The 13,387-nt window shown below is 53.0% G+C and overlaps 2 long non-coding RNA genes across 3 annotated transcripts in view; one reads left to right on the top strand and one right to left on the bottom strand.

Annotated features, from left to right (window-relative positions):
- Window positions 1–8,325, top strand: part of LOC308476650 — a 60,361-nt gene extending 52,036 nt beyond the window's left edge. For both annotated transcript variants that reach the window (XR_013986030.1, XR_013986031.1), the window contains one exon: window positions 2,169–8,325. This is a non-coding gene — a long non-coding RNA (uncharacterized lncRNA). The remainder of the gene's footprint in view (window positions 1–2,168) is intronic.
- LOC308476648 overlaps window positions 1–11,680 on the bottom strand; it is a 78,867-nt gene extending 67,187 nt beyond the window's left edge. Inside the window, exon 1 of the long non-coding RNA XR_013986026.1 lies at window positions 10,563–11,680. This is a non-coding gene — a long non-coding RNA (uncharacterized lncRNA). The remainder of the gene's footprint in view (window positions 1–10,562) is intronic.
- Between the last annotated feature and the right edge of the window lie 1,707 nt (window positions 11,681–13,387).

Genomic DNA, 13,387 nt, shown 5'->3' with positions numbered 1-13,387 from the left:
GTCGGAGCTGCATCTCTTGAGGTCTGGTGGGGGCTCACATTAAATAACAGGAGGTCATCTGACCCAACCCCTGCTCAAAGCAGATACCATGCAACAAGATTACTAAGTGGAGGCTGGCTTGGCCAGTTACGAAGAGGGCAGTGCCCACCAACCTCAATCTGCTCTCAGCCAGTTCCTACCTGCCAGCCTTCTGGTGTATAACTAGCCCAGGGGATGACTCTGGCTGTCAGCTTCCTCCTCCTTAGTCTCAGTTTTACCCTTGTAGATCTCAGAAAGAGGATGGGGGCAAGCCAATAAACAGCCGGCCCCATCCATGCATCCATCTTTGTTTTTGGGAATTATTGGCTCTGGCTCCACCTACTGATGGCCTCCTTGCCTTCCACCCTACCGATGGGCACCAGCCACCATTGCTACTTCCGTGCAGAGTCCACTCCACATAGAAAAACGGAGTCAGAGATCAGGGTTCTCACCTAGCCATTTTCCTTTACATGCTCCTTTGCTGTGTGCTGGCAACTCTCCGCTCACCCTAAAATGTCGGGAGCATTCAATCTCTTAAGCCCTATCTGGATTCTGCAGGACCCAGACCTGTGGCCCTCCAGATGTTAATGGAAAGGACTCCAACGCCCATCCACCCCAGCCAGCATGGTCAGTAGTCAATAGGAGTTGTAGTCCAGCAACTTCTGAGAAGACCACAGGTTTCCCACTCCTGGTTTACCACTAGAGAGAGAGAAGTAGGCCTTGGATTTCATCTAAGCGCAACATTCCCTAAAGAGCTTCAAATCCTTCCACGCATCGAGGGTGTGGCTGGCAAACTGCAAAGCCACACTGGCCCACTGGTCTCTCTCCCGCACGTTCGGATGGCCACTACTCCAAGATGCCTGGAGAAGTTTCCAGGGCTGGGGAAGCGTCGGGACAAGGGACCGGTCTGTTCTGCTTTTCCGACAGGCAGCTCACAAAGCCTGTCGCCCTGCCCCCCTTCCCATCAATTTCCTAATTAGCGACGCCTTTCTGTGTAGCAAGCCGTTTCATATTAATGTGGCATTATGCCTTGCTGGAGCAAGAGGCCGGAGAGGCCGCTCCAGCGGCGGGTAAGGCTCCGGGCACGCTTCCTGAGCAGGCGTTCCTCGGGAGCTCATCGCGCAGGCGCGACGCGGAGGAAGCAGGCAAGGCAAGCAAGAGGGAATTCTGCTGCAGCTCGGCAGCTGCCACCCGCGAGGATGGGGCCGCAGCCCCGGGAGCCTCTTTCCCCTTCCCGTGCGCAGCCATTCACCTTAGATCACTGGGCTGCAGTAAATCCACCCACTCCCCGTGGTCTTCCCGGTGCAGTCGGGCGCCCCAGCGCGCACGGATGTATGCGCCTGTATGGACATGTAAATAAATAAATCCTCCCCTCTGCTTGCTCGAAAGCCCCGATTTGCATCGCGATTGGTAGCGAGTCAACTTTTGCTGCAAATCCGCTCGCGCTCCCGAGTTTTGCGGTCTGTTTTCTAGGCTCGGCAGCCAAAGGCTGCCAAACATACGGCGCTCTGCTTTTACATTAAAATTTCAGCGTGTAGGCAACTATTTACATTCTCGGCTTTACGGAGGCCTGTGTATATAAAAACCATCGAACATGCTGTCCGTGGGTGCCTTTGTGAAAAAGCAGGGATCGATCTGCTGTTATTGCAGAGAGGGCTCACGTCATGGACACACACACACACACACACACACACCTCCCCCCCCCCCATCTATTGTTTCATAAAGGTCTCTTTCAGATGCCTCTTGGATTTAGAACGTGAGGCTGTATTTTTTTCGGGGCTTTTCTCGTGGTTGTGTTTTTTAACTGGCTCGTAGCTGTTGCTGTTTCCCCTGCCCTGGCCTATCAAATGATTTCCTGCCACACAGCGCTGTCTCCTTCCGTCTTGCAGCCCGATCGACGACCCGGCTCGGTGGAGCACGCTTGCATGTCTAAGCCAACGCAAACCACGATTTTCGTATGGCCGGTGGGGTTCCCTTGCCAGAAAAGGTGGCCCTTGGGATCAGGAGGAGGAGTAGGGAAATAAACGGAGCCAAGTCCACAAACAAACAAAATCTTCCTCTTCGGTTTCCCTAAAATAGGGTTGATTCGGTTTGGTTCGGTTTCAGATAAGAAGATTCGGTATAATTCAGATAATTTGATTCGGTTTCAGATAAGAAGAGGAAGCGTATGTCAGCAACAAGGATGAAAGGAGATCCTGGGAGGTGTTTTTCCTTGCGAAAGGTAAAAGCAATACAAAGAGCAAACCAGTTGCTGAAAGGAGCGGCGGCGGAGGAGAGAGACTCACCCTGTGAAATATTCCCTGAGCGGCAGCCTCAGCTAAACAACAGCCTCAACCAAGGCCGCCAAGGTCAAATCCAGCCGGTTAAGAAGGGGGGAGGGGCGGGAGGGATGCAAAGCTGGCTCGCTCGCTCGCTCGCTGGGGAGGAAGGCATTGCTTCTTCAACGGTGCATGGTTCTGTTTAGGCGGAGAGCAAAACAGAACAACCTCTGCCCGGCGAAAGGCTTTTTCTCCCAACAAATTTAACAGCTGCTGCCTCTTTGGCTGGAAATCTTTCGTGCGCTCTGCTAGCCCGTGCAATTTGGGGCGCATGCTCAAGGCCACTTCATGCGGATTAGCTACCTTTTAAACACCCTGTTTTGCTGAAACAGGACGGCCAGAGAGTGGATCCTGCACTGCCCTGCACGCACGCACACGGCTGCACACCCACCCTTAGGTGAATACTTAGTATTGAAGTGAGGTTTTAAACCCAATTAAGCTACATGCTTCGCGCTAACCTACAGCAGCGCTTCCTCCCTCCCGTTCAACCTCCCCCCGCCGTTGCTCAATCGTAGTCAGTAAACCCAGATGAGAATCTCCACTTTATTCGTAGGCTTTCCGTGGAGCGGAGGGTGGGGGAAGGAAATGACTGTTTTAACCCCTCTGGTTGTTAAAAGGAGATAAGGAGTAAGTAATCCACCTCCAGTGGTTTGCCTATATACATCATTGATGACGGGGAGCAGGAAACCAAGGTTGGTAGTCCCAGGCTGGTTAGCTGGAACTATAAACACGACACCCTTATAGTGACATCTGAAGTACATTTACTGGAGGGGGCAGGCAGTGCTGAAAGAGTCAGTTGGCTTGTAAATTTGGCCAGACGTCCACAAGCCAGTGAAGAGCCTTAAAAAAGAAAGTATACCCGCAAGGAGTGGAGGAGAGACAACTTGGCTTCATTGCTAGCCTGCAGACATTTCCATTTATTTATTTCTTAAGCCATCCCAGGGAATGCATTGCTGCTGCAATTCAGTGGCCCAAGAGTTAAGTCTTCAGACCTTTGCCTCAATGGAGAGAGCCAAAGGCCCAGACCTTTGACCTGCCCTGGGACCCTCAGTTCCTTGGCCCTGAGCCCTTGGTCGAAGAACATGGGGCAGTGAGATGGCCCAAGTGACCTCCCCAACTTGAGACCATGGATGGGCTCCTTGCTTTTGAGATGAAGATACTTAAACTACTAACTAAACCAGCTGCTTAGGAAATGCAAGACTCTCTTCTCCCACCCAGCCCATACTGGACAGCAGACCAGCTAGCCAAATGAAAAAAGCTGGTTGCAAACTGATTTGAGACCTAAAGCTCAGTGGAAAGTTTCCTGAAATACCTAGAAAAGATTGGCCCAAACAGAAATTTCCTGATGATTTTGGAACGTACAGTCCCACTACCAACAGGCACAAGCTCCACCTCATGTGACTGATGCGGAACTGTTTCTTTTCGCATTTATATCTGCTTGAGTTTTAAATTGTGAGTTAACATTCAGTAAAAAGTTAATAATGTCTGCTGAAAGAAGGCGGCTATTTGTTGAGGACCCAGTCATATACCAAGTGTGTTCAGTATTTAAGAACATAATAAGAGCCTGCAGGATCAGGCCAATGGTCCATCTAGCTCAGCATCCTGTTCTCCTAGTGTCTGTGGGAACAGGACAGGAACACAAAAGCACTCTCTCTTCCTGTGGTTTCCAGCAACTGGTATTCAGAAGCATTACTGCCTGACAGGGAGGCTGAAGCACAGCCATGATAGCTAGTAGCTATGGATAGCCTTCTCCACCATGAATCTGTCCAAATTCGTAGTTCTGTTAACCTGAATGGTGTTAAAGCAACAGATTCAAGTACAGTAGTCGGAAGTAAGTGGGCTGTGTATGTGCCTTTAACAGCTGTGAAAAATCCCTCCATCTCAACCCGCTTCTGCCTCTTCCCTTCTCCCTGCCTGAGTGATCCGTGGTAAGCCCCAAGTGGCTGACGTTGCCACCAACAAACCACTAAACCAAGTGATGTTAACGATCTACAAGTGACTTGGGGCCACTTCTCCCCAGTCTTATTTACTAACTGCACAATGACATGGGCGACAAGCAGATTTTGAAGGTCTGGCCACTCCAGACCTTCCTTGGGAATAAGGCCCACGGAGCTTCAAGGGCTCAATCACCGCAGCCACTCCAAAGGGATGTGCTTCATATAGGGCTGTAACTGTGGTCGTCAGCGTCGCTCGCACTGTTAGACATATTCCCATCAGACAGGCCGGTTTAAGTGATTTCAAGAGCCCTCTTTCCCTCGGCAGAGCCCATTGTCTGCACAGCGAGGCCTATTTCCGAGACAGTGGCTTGAAGAACTCGGCCTCTGATTCTGCAAAGCCTTCCCTTAGCCCCGTTGGGCTGCAGTTTCTTTGTCGCGCACTCTAAAGAATGGCTCTTCTCTTGCCAGGGTCCCACAGAAGGGAGCTGTATGGGCTGAATGTAAGCATTGTTCGTGACGCTTCTGTGTGGGAGAATACAACAACCTCTCTATTTTAAAGAGCCAAGAGGGGAGAAACGGCTGGTGCAAGGGGGCTTCTTCTTCGAAGCGTAGCTCTAGGAGCAGAGAGGGGGACAGGGATGGCTTGGGGGGCGGGGCTGCTCTCCGCCTAATCAGCGGTCACAAAATAACAGGCTTCCTGCCCGCAGCAAAAGGCCAGTCGGGAATGCGAGGAGGGGTTGGGAGAATGCAGGCAAGGAGACCCTGAAAGCTTTAGTTAAGGAGACGCAGCATAAATGAAGCTGGGACTGTCATCTAGCAGCACCAGCTCCCAGAACAAATACAGACACACAGGAGGCTATGGACCCAGGATATCCTGTGTTCAGAATATATGATCTACACACAGGGGGGAAAGAAGGAGGAAGACCACTTGTGTACCGTCTTCCTGCCCTTCCAACTCTGTATCGGGGACTTTCTAACGTCATATGAAGTCAAACGCGTCAAGCACTTGCACTTGTACTATCTGAATGCTTTTTATTATTATCCTCTTCATCACCATAACTTATTTATGTATCTATTTCAGTATCTCAAAAGAGGTACTTATCCTGAGATTTTCATATTATGAAAATATATTACCTTTTAATTAATTACTTGATGAAAAGGCATATAAAATTATTGAGCCAACTGACATTCCGAACTTTAACTCTCTACTTTCTTGCATTATTTAACCTTTTATCACCAAATCACTCAATTTCTTCCTCTTCCTCTCTTGCTCAGGTTGCAACACTGACTGTGTTTATTTGGAATTTCCTTCTGAGTTTTCTTTTTGTTTTAAGCCAGGCATGGCCAAACTTGGCCCTCCAGCTGTTTTGGGACTACAACTCCCATCATCCTTCACTAACAGGACCAGTAGTCAGGGATGGTGGGAATTGTAGTCCCAAAACAGCTGGAGGGCCAAGTTTGGCCATGCCTGGTTTTAAGCCCTATCCAGTTAAGCCTCCTGGAATGTTTCAACCCAGCTGTGATTTCAAGCAAATGCTGCTATTTTCATGGACATCACTTAAGAGATCCTCTAAAGTAGAGGTTTTTAACCTTTTTGAGTCCATGGCTCCCTTAACCAACTACCATATGTTCTTTCTGCGGCACCCCTGTGGGGCTCAGGAGCCCAGTTATGTCACCCCTTGCCTGCAGAGCTGGCAGCCTCTCACCCTTTTTCAAACACCGTCTCTTGTGCAGTGTTCGTTCCCTCAGCCTCCTCTCCTCTCCCCTTGGGAGTCCTCTGGGCTCTGATCTGCCCTCCCTGTCCAAAGAGAGGTGTCTCCTCACACTGCCCCAAAGGGGCCTGGGATTTGTCTGTCCATTCTCAACAACAAGGGCTGGTGGACTGGCTGGCTGGGCTCCCTCACCTGCTTGCTTGCTTGCTTGCTTGCTTACTTACTCTGAGGCTGCATCAACTCCTGGCAACCAGCACTCCCTGGCCAGCCCCAGAGGCACAATTTGCCTGCAGAGTTTGCAGCCAGGGCTGCTGCAACAAACAGCTATGCAAGAGATGCAAGAGGGCATCAGAGGAGGGAGGGAGGGAGGAAAGAGAGACAGAGGCCAGTGTTGCCCGCAGCATGCCTGACCATCATTCAAGGCACCCCAGATTGCCATGGCACACTGGTTGAAAACCACTGCTCTAAAGGAATTGTGACTCGGTTCTGAGTGGAGACTGAATTAACAGTTTGGGGATGGAGCATCACACATGCTTCCAGTCACAGTCTTACCCTCTGAACCTTATAGGGTTGCCATATGTCCTCTTTTTCCAGGACACATCCTCATTTTCATGGGTATGCAGAATGAGAGCCACCATAACGATCTATAATTAAAAGTAGAAGTTGGCAAATGTGCCCTCTTTTTTGCTCTTCAAAATATGGCAACAGCATTGCTGTTGTAAGGAAGAATTCCTACAAAGAGCATATGAGGTTCCTGGTCTGTAGCACTTCAGCCTGCATGTGAAAGATCTCATGGCTGAATGACTCTCTCCCACCCCAAATCTGTAGAAATGAAACTAGTTTATGATGGAAGTTAGGCTACAACTCATTTCTCTAATGTCTACTTTTCTGTGTCCAGGAGTTTTTGATACTGATGACCATTTAGTGAGGGGATTCCCCCACTGCATTAATACAGACTGTAGGAAGAGTGTACGGTAATCACCTAACCTCACCTGCTACTTTGTGAACTAGACCTCCAGTCTCCTTAACTTCCATAGGCCTTAGATTTGCTACCTTCATTAGTTTTCAGACTAAGTGTTCTATGCAATTTGTTGGTGGATCTGCATCAAAGTTTTTCTCTTTTACACTCTCTGTTGTAGGCTTAGATCCCTACACTCATTTCCTCAGAAATTCATTTTTTAAAAAAAGTGTTTCTGATGTGAAGCAATGCCATCTTGCTCCAGGGGCCCTATGGAGGGAAAGGTGATTTCAGATGAGGGCTTAATGTTGTGAACTGGCCATTCAGATGTAGCAAATAGGTCCTTAACAAGAGGGGAAGGGGGGGCAGCAGAGTGGTGGAACATCTGCTTTGCAAATTGAAGGTCCTAGGTTCAATCCTTGGCATTTCAGGTAGGGCTAGGAATGTCTCCTGCCTGAAGCCCCAGAGAGCCACTGCCAGCCAGTGTAGACAGTATATGGAACAATGGTCTGGTAGCTTCCTATATTCCCACAGGAATGGTCAGTGTGGTGTGGCAATGCCCTGCCGTCCTCCTCAATGGGTGTTGCTGCTGCCTACAGTGATGTAGCAGAGCTGAGCAATAGTGAGGCTGTGGTTATGTGAGTGCACCAGGGGGAGTGCCAGGTTGGCTGTGCCAGTTTCTCTTGTGCAGCCACAGTTCTGCTTTGCCCTACACCCTCTTGGTATATAAGCATGGCGCCGCCGCCACCCACACCAGCCACTTCTGCTATTTTAACTCCAGTCTCATCCACGTCATACATTCAAAGGATATTTAAAGCACCCTGGTTTTCCCACAAAGACTCCTGGGAATTGTAGTTTAAGGGTGCTGGGAAGTATAATGGTATGAGAAATAAATCACATTTTCCAGGGCTCTTTGGGGAAAGCCATGTGCTGGATGTGACCTCACTAGGTTTTTTTCTTGGACAGGGTAAATCCGGATTAAATGGGGAAAGATACAGGCGGGACCAACGACCATATATCGACACTGTCATGAAACCTGTGTGTACAGCAGCACCTAAACACCTTAAATCCATATTCTGTCCTGAAACTGAGTTTCTCGGCGCGATGACTTGAAAATCAGAGTCGGGTTCATTTCAGTAGGACTGACTTTCAAATCGTGGTGCTTCAGGTATGGGCTCTTTTATGTCAAAGTAAATTCCAAATAAGTTAGACTTTTATTTGGAGGTTGTGGGAGACGGCATGTCAGCCTATGCTCCGGGTCCGGGTCCTGCGGGATTTGGGGGAGGCATTCACAGCCCCTGGAGATCTCCGCCGCCGCCTCCCTCCATCCCGCCAGGAAATTTCTCTTTTGGCAAACAAGACCCGGGGCGAGCTTTCCCCTCCCCCAGCGCAGGCGGCGGGGAAGCACTAAGAGCCTCCGGCCTCCTCCCACCCTCTCCCTCGGAGGGGCCGACGCACAAAGGGCCGCTTGAAGGCAGGATCCAGCGCCGATTAGCTCTGGGGGCAGCCACGTCAAGGCCCATTGGCGCGCCGCGCCTCCGGGGAAGGCCGCGCTCGAGGAGGGGAGACCCCGGCCTCTGCTCGCGGTCGAGGTGCTCTGCATGTGCGCGACGCCCCCGAGGCTGCAGTTCGGCCTCGGCCTCTTCTGATCTGCAGCCTCCTTCCTTCCCTTCCTCCGGCAGATCGTGGCGCAGCGAAAGGAAACACGCTGCTCCCTCTGTGCAAAATGCGGACCATGTGTGCGCGAACCGTTCGCTGGGAGGCCAAGGGTGGGGTGGGGGTGGGGAGGAAGACAGCTCCGACACACACAGCCCAGTGAAGCCGAGGTCCCTGGGTAACTGGAGCGACTTTTACTGGTGCCCCGTCGTATGTAGAGTATGGAATCACACTTAGATTCCCGTTGGAATCGGACGCATTTCCTCGCCTCGTTTGTGTCTCTGGGCGTAGCATCCAGCCGGTTCGGCTTCGGTCCAAGGACATCAAGCGAGGCGGGTAGGGCTGTGTGTGTGTGTGTGTGTGTGTGTGTGTGTGTGTCCCAAATTAGGAGGGCACTGCTTTTCTTTGCCCTATTGAAACCACCGTGAAGCCTCCACACTCAGGACAAACCCACAGTTAGAAACCCTCTGCAAAAGAGCATTGGCAAAGATTTCCTCCGTAAGAACATTAAATCGGCATTTAGTGCCCTCTTGGAAAAAATGAATAAATGGGAAAGCCCTGGGCCTCAAGGGTAAGGTTGCAGTCCTAGTCAAGATCAGACTACACGTCTCATTTGACAGCCCCAGATTAAGGCTCCTCTCCAAAAGGGTTTTGAAGGGTTTTGGTTGTTGTTTTTTTGCAGGGGGTCTATTAGACCGTTAATCAATTTATATAGTATTGTGCATACTATGATTTGCGATCCACAAATCACTTAGGTCGAAATAACAGACATGTTCTGATTTGCCTTTCACACTTAAACGTATATTTGGAGAAGCTCCCTGTTTCTCACAGAACTAACTCCCAAATACTGTGTTTAGGATTGGGATATGTTCAGACTCTATCCTGAGCACTCTTACTTGGAAGCAAGTCCCACAGAAAGAGATCCAAGTCAAGGATATGCTGTGTAAAAGCCCAATTCTTACTACGATCTTTAGGCCCCCTTGCTTGGACGTTCTTCTCCATTGAACTCAATAGGATTTACAAGTGTTGACGATCGGAGCACTCTAAAAAAAGGCAGACAATACTGATTAAATCCAAGGTTTTGCATTTAGCTACACCATGGACCAGGCAGGAGGTGACTATTTTACAGCCCAGTGCTCGGATTTTACTCGCTTGCGGGGTTCCTTTCTCCTCTTTTATCACGGGCTAATTCTTGTTTTGTTTTTGGAACCGAGAGGAAATGCCTCTTAGACAGACGGCCTCCTCCGGCTCCCTTCCTTCTTGGGTTAGATGGAAAAGGTGGGGGAGGTCTGCAGCTGACAAATATTATTCCTCCTTGCCATCGATCGGAGAGTGTACAGATGTGAGATCTTGAGGCCGGCTGCAAAGCGGCTGCTCCGCCGTTGTCTCCTCGCTCTCTCGCTCTCCCCCTCAGAGGCTTCGGCTTGTCCTCCTCCCCTCCCTCCCTCCCTCCTTCCCTCCCTCCCTCCCGCCTTCCCTCCATCCATCCCCGCTTTGTTCTCCTCCCCTTTCCCTCTCTTTAAATAGATTTCAAGGCGCTGCCCGCCCGAGAGCAGCTGTTGAGCTCTCCAGAGGGAAAGCGAGCGCTCGCTTCCCTGTCAATAGCCTCCCCGCTTCTCCGATTTCCAAACAGAAAACAATCCTCGGCGAGCTGAACCTGCGGGGAGGAGTTAACCCCAGAAAGCTGGGGAGGCCGCCTGCCCGACCAGCCATCCCTCTCTGGAGCCAGCAGAGATCTCTAAGAGATCTCTTTCCCCCTCCCCAGCTCCTCAAGCCCCTTCCTTTGCATCAGCCCGCAACACCAGCCTCGCCGCCTAGCCTGACTTCTCTCGAAAGCAGCCGAAGAAAGGCAGCGGGTGAATGGGCTGGTGGTACTCAGCAGCCCAAGGGTTAATCTGCCCGGGTGGGCTCCCGCTGCTTCTGACAGCCTCCCTCCCTCCCTGCGTCTCCAGCGGCCACTAACCTTGCTCAATGGCTTAGGGAACGATCCACCAGGCACGACTCTTGCCACCGCCATTCATTTCAGGGGGCTGTGCAGGGCGAGCTCCCATGGAAATGAATGGCGCTTGCGCAGTAGGGTCGATCTCTCTCACACACACACACAGTCGAAGTCCAGGGAACGTGTACTTGCAAGTTCAGCGCCGCAGGTTTTGTTAGGACTGTGTTCCAATAGCACCAGGTCGGGACCAGAAACAGACTTAAGGTGCCCCCGATTGCGCCTTTCTGAGTTCCGCGCGAAGTTGGAGAAGCGAGTCCTGCTGGTGGCCGAAATGCTCACACTTAGCGCATACCATGCGCCTTAGAGGGTTCAGAGCGATTCTCGTGCCTCAGGGACAAGGAACCCGCCACCCTTCGGGTGCTGCTGAGCTACAACTCCCAGGACTCCTGACCATTGTTTGGGACTGATGTGAGCCGGAGTCCCATCAAGGCCTGGAGGGCCGCAGGTCCTCCACCATTCACATGACCTTACAACAACCCTGCATGACGGGTCACTGTTGTGATCACCCCCAAACTGCACAGAAAGTACTGGGGACGATGGGGAGGGGGTTGCCTAAGGCCACCGGCCACTGGCACAAGAACCCCTCTTTCTCTGCCTCCACTTAACTAAGCGACTTTCGTAGGCTGCCTGAGCGGGCTGTTTGAGGTCCGCCCGAAGCACAAGGCGCTGCCGCCTGCTAGGAGACTGGGCGTCCTCGTGAGGGGCATGGAGAAGGCACTGGGGGGGGACCTTGGTCATAAAAGCTCAGGTCGCAGTAAACATTCCCTCCCTTTGTTTGTTTGCTTATGTGCCAGAGGATTTCTATTTTTTGCTCTTTTGCTACGCCCTTGTAATTAGAAATGTGTCATTTAAACGCGCTAAGCCCTTGAGCGCCAAGCTTCAATCATCCACAACCTTTTTTCGTGCGGGGGGGAGGGAGTATTCCATTTCCAAGCCGGTCCCATTGTTCAGTGGGGCTGCCCGTGAGGTGGTTGCGGTTTGTGGGCTGACGCTCGACAAGCACGTTGCCCCATTCCAGCGATGCCAGCAGGCCTGACAGACAGGCTTCCTTCCAGACACGGGACCCGGACGAACCGGTTTGGGGAAGGGCGGCCTTGGGAAAGCGGCACGGGCTTCCCTTTCCTGTGGCTAGGGCCCTGTTCCGTGGGTGAGGCACTCAACTGCGCCTGTTCCCGGGCCGCGGCTGGGGGAAGCCAAGGTTAGCCAAGGCGTTCGTGCTTCGGCATTACGAAACCCAGCGCTGCAGGGGGCGAGTCAGACAGCCGGGCAGCGTGCGGGCTTCAGGCCGGGGCCAAGATCGCGTGATGTACGTGTGAAGCCCTTTCTCCTCCCCGCTCCCCGATTTGAGCTGAGTCAACATTCCGCGTGTTCCCTTTCGGAGCTGCGGAGCACGCGGCGGGCAGCGGACGGATTAAGCGCGATGAAAGCCTCTCTCTTCGCCCCACGGCGCTTTTAAAGCCTTTTTCCCCCTTGTGGGGCGCATCGCGACGCGAGCCTCCGGCGGCGCCTTCGCGGGAGCTGCCAGGGGCGAAAACGTGGGGGGCTGCTGGTGGGCGGAAGGCAAGTGTCACCCGCCGAGATGTTCTGACAGATGCTCAGTGCTATGCCCTCCGCGCGCTGGCTGGCTGGCTGGGGAGGGAAGGAAGGCAGGCAGGCAGGCAGGCAGGAAGGAGAAAGCTAAGGGCAGATTAGCGAGCGAGCCGCTCCTTCCCTCCCTCCCTCCCTCCCTCCTTGGGTGTGCACGGGCAGGCGCCGCTGGTAGAAGCCGTCCATCAGCAACCAGTCCAACCTGCCAGTGATAATGTGCGATCAACACCAAATCACCCCCGCCAGGCACGATCCATCATCCCCTGCAATGCGAGGGGGGCTCGAAGCGGAGGCGTCTGCACAGATTGGGGGGAGGGGTGGCGCGGGGGGGGGGAGGTAAGGAAGGAAGGAGGAGCGGAAGGCTGCAGCAGCAACGACGAGCACCGGCAGGGTGGTTGCAGCCGGGCTCATCGGCTGCCTGCCTTGGCTGAGATACCGAGCTGCGATGTGCTCCTGGGGCCGCAGCCAACGCTCCGGCCGTCCCGCCTTCTGCTGCGGTCTCCCCAGGGAGAGTCCCCAACCTCCCCCGCCCCGCCTCGTTAGGAATAAAGAGGACATTGACTAAGAAGCCAGGATGCGCTCGCGCTGGCTCAAGAAAGACACCCTCCCCCAGCCGCCAGATAGGTTTATTCGGAAGTCAGTCCCGCTGTGTAGAAAGGGGATTGCTCCCAGGTAAGCGCGCACACGGCGGCAGCATCTTTATCCCTGCAAGGATTGGGGCTGCCCCGGTGCTAAAGCCCGGAGTGACACGGCGGCACTTTCTGGTTAAAAAATAAAAAGGTAGCGAGGCTGGCGCTGCACTAAAGGGGCGAAGCGGCTCCTCCACAGTTTCCCCGCCGCTACTTGTGAAATCCACAAGCCCTAAAAGCCTCCTCGAGCTCCCTGCTCCGAGGTGACTGCTCCCTCCACCCGCTAACAAGCGCCTCAAGTGCTTTTGCGCGACGCGCTCTACAAACGCCGGCTAATCCCCCTGCGAAGCTAGGCCGGATGGATCGAGGCTGCCACCTTCGGCGCGCTCTGAAACCTCGGGAGTGTCGCGGCTGTTGTCTGCTAGAGCAGAGCCGCGAGGCTGGAGGAGGTGGGGGGGTGGAGAGAAGGAGGAGAAGGAGGTGGGGGTGGGGAAGTAAGGAAGCGGCTGGGAACCCGGCCAAGTGCCACCCGCTGCGCGTCTCCGGGCCCGGCTTCGCCCGGGCTGCTCTCCG

The sequence above is a fragment of the Podarcis pityusensis genome, assembly GCF_964106645.2.
Source record: "Podarcis pityusensis genome assembly, chromosome: 4".
In the NCBI taxonomy this organism is placed as follows: domain Eukaryota; kingdom Metazoa; phylum Chordata; class Lepidosauria; order Squamata; family Lacertidae; genus Podarcis; species Podarcis pityusensis.
The sequence above is the reverse complement of the archived record's forward strand: the minus strand, read 5'-3'. Positions and strand labels throughout refer to the sequence as shown.